This window comes from Hipposideros armiger, unplaced genomic scaffold (assembly GCF_001890085.2).
Source record: "Hipposideros armiger isolate ML-2016 unplaced genomic scaffold, ASM189008v1 scaffold_990, whole genome shotgun sequence".
Taxonomy (NCBI): domain Eukaryota; kingdom Metazoa; phylum Chordata; class Mammalia; order Chiroptera; family Hipposideridae; genus Hipposideros; species Hipposideros armiger.
This window is the reverse complement of record NW_017732340.1, coordinates 323,861-327,343: the sequence shown is the minus strand read 5'-3', so window position 1 is coordinate 327,343 and position 3,483 is coordinate 323,861.

Here is a 3,483-nt window from a genome sequence, read left to right as displayed (position 1 = left end):
AATCTATAAATGTATGCCTTATACCAAATTTGGGGAGCTTTTAGCCTTTATTTCTTCAAAAAGTTTTCTATACCAATTTCTCCTTCCTCTCTGGGACTCCAATAACGTAAATGTTAGACCTTTTGATACTGTTCCACAGATTGTTGAGGCTCTATTTATTTTTTCAATGTTTTTCCTCTATTCAGATGAATTTCTATGCTCTATATTCAAACTCATCGACTAATTTCTCTGTTATATCCATTCTGTTAATGAGCCTGCCAGTGACTTCTTTATTTCAGATATTGTATTTTACAGTTATAAAATTTCCATTTTGTTTCCTTTTTTTTATTTTTTATGTTGCTTCTTAGAATGCCTCTTTCCATTCGTTTAGAAAGCGCTTGCCTTTACCTCATGGATGATGGTTATACTAACTGCTTAAAAGTCTTTGTGTGATACTTCTAACATGAATTGACTTTTTCCTTGAGAGTCAGGTTTTCCTGGCTTTTCACATGTTGAATAATTTTGGATTGTGTCCTGAACATTTCCTCCAGCCAAGGAGATGGTGTTTCAGGGGCTCATAGCACCACCTCGGTGGAGTGCAGCTCTGTTACTTAATCTGGGGGCAGAGCAGTGGGAGCAAAAAGAAAATGGAAAAAAAAAGAAGGATGCTGTCCGTAGTCTCTGCCTTGAGGTGTCTGTTTTTCTTTTATTTTTCTTTTTGAGTCTCTCTTTATTTTTATTTTATTTTTTTTTTTAGCTGAGCCAATCTGCTACCTGTTGGCAGCTCAGCGGCAGCTCAGTTCAGGCTGGGCATCAAACCGCTGTTGCTCAGAGTTCGCATTCTTGAGCGAGCTCTTAACCAACTGAGCTACTAGGCCGGCCCTTTGATTCTGTGTTTAAAAAGAGGGTTTTCTCGGGGCGGCTGAGTGGCTCAACTGGTTAAGAGTTGGCTTGGGAGCATGAGCTCTGAGCAGCAGGGCCCTGGTTTGGACCCCACATGGGCCAGTGACACTGCCCTCTACAGCTAAGATGGTGAACAACAGCTCAACCTGGAGCTGGGCTGTCATGAGTGGCTGGCAACTGGTGAGAGCCGCCATGATCGGCCGTTCAATGGCCGGCGACTGACTGCCTCACCCGGGAAGAGCGCAATGATAATACCAACATGGACCAGTGAAGCGACGTCCTCCACAACTAGACTGAAGAACAAAAGGACAGCAACTTGTCTGTTTCCCTTCCCCGATTCCCCAATAAAAAATCTTGGAAAACAAACAAAAAAAAGGACTTTCTCTTGGATTATGTGCTGTCTACACTTTTATAGTTCTGTATTTTGGGCTGCCCTCTGCTTTGACCTGGAAACTGGAACTGATCATTCTTCAAATTTTGACTTTTTTCCTCAATCCATTCGCTATTATTTACAAAGTCTGGTTGCTTTTTGTATTCTATTCAAAATTTTTAGTTGTAATCATTGAGAAGGATCAGCTGTCGTACACTTACTCCATCTTGCTAGTACTGGATTCAACAGTATTTAAAGAAAATTTAAAAAATGGGCCTTTCTCTTTACCCACACATTTACCACTTCTGGGCTTTTATTCCTACCTGCTGATCTGGGTTCCCATTTGGGGTCTCACTATGTATTAGTTTTGCATGTTTTACAACTTCATATAAGTAGAATTATACATTTTGTGTGTGTGTGTGTTTGGCTTTTTTGGCTCAACATGATGTCTGTAGGATGTATCCACGTCATTGCATGTATCATTAGTTCTTTGTTTTATATTGTTTAATAACATCATCTTATGAGTACACTTAACATTTATTCACCCATTCTCCTGTTTATAGACATTTGACTTGTTTCCAGTATTTGGCTATTATGATTATAATAAGCTGCAAGCATTCCTGTATAAGCCTTTTTATGGACATACACTTTTATTTCTCTTGAGTGAATACCTAAGAGTGGAATTGCTGAGTCATAGAGTAGGTGTAGGTGTGTGCTTAATTTTATTAGAAATAGCCACACTGATTTCCAAATTAGTTGTTCCTTCTTGCCAGCATTTGGTTCTCCTTTTTTCCTTTCATTTTAGTCATCTTAATGGATATGAGTATATTGTGGTAGCTCATTGTGGTTTGAATATTGCTTTTCCCTGATAAGTAATGATGTTGAGTGACTTTTCATGGGTTCAGTGGACATTTGTATATTTTCTTATATGAAGTATTGATTTAAGCCTTTTGACCATTTTTATTGGGTTGCTTATCTTTATTATTGAGCTGTAGAAGATTTTATATTCTGGATGAGTCCTTTGTCAGGTATATGTGTTGTAAATGTTCTTTTCCCAAGCCTGTGACTTTCAAAAAATGCTGTCTTTTGATGAACAAAAGGTCTTAATTTGGATGACATCCAATCTATCAATATTTTATACTTAGTGTTTTATCTGTCCTGTCTAAGAAATCTTTGCCAACTCCAAGGTCACAAAATAATTCTCATGGGTTCTCTTCTAGAAGCTTTAGAGTTTTAGCTTTAGGTTTTTTTTTTTTAGGCCTGTGATAGATCTTGAATTAATTTTCTTGTCTATGATGTTAGATAAGGGTCAAGATTCTCTTTCCATTGAAAAATGCATTTCCTTTTTGCATTGACTTATCTTGGTACATTACAAAATCAATAGACTGTATAAATGTGAGTCTATTTCTGGCTTCTCTATTCTGTTTCATTGATCTGTTTGTCTCTTCTTACACCAAAACCACGTTGTCTTGATTACTGTAATTTCATAGGTTTTTAGGACAGTAAACCATTGTCTTGAAATCAGATAATGTAAATCCTTCAGCTTTGCACTTCTATATAAAGAATTTCCCAACTGTTCATTGATGTATAGAAATATAGTTGATTTTTAAAATTCATTTGTTGTTCAGAAGCGTGTTGTTTAGTTTCCACATATTTGTGATTTTTCCAGTTTTCCTTTTATTTTATTTTATAACTTTTTAAAAAAGATTTTTTGTTTGTTTGTTTGTTTGTTTGTTTTAAAGATTTTTATTGGGGGGCCGGCTGAGTGGCTCAGTTGGTTAAAAGCTCGCTCAAGAGTTTGAGCTCTGAGCAACAGCGGTTCGAGTCAGCCCGAGCTGAGCAGCCGCTGAGCTGCCAACAGGTGGCAGGATGGCTCAGCTAAAAAAATAAATAAATAAAAATAAAGATTTTTATTGGGGAATTGGGGGAAGGAGAACAGACAAGTTGCTGTCCTTTTGTTCTTCAGTCTAATTGTGGAGGGTGTTGCGTCACTGGCCCAAGTTGGCACCATCATTGCGCTCTTCCTGGGCGAGGCACTTCAGTCGCCGGCTTCTAGATGGCTGCTCACTGCTGCTCACGCTGGCTGCTGGCTACACATGGTAGCCCACAGCAACCCACCGGCCATCACTGGGAACTCATGGCAGCCCAGCTCCAGGTTGAGCTGTTGTTCAGCATCTCAGCTGTAGAGGGCAGTGTCACTGGCCCTCATATGTGGGATCCGAACTGGGGCC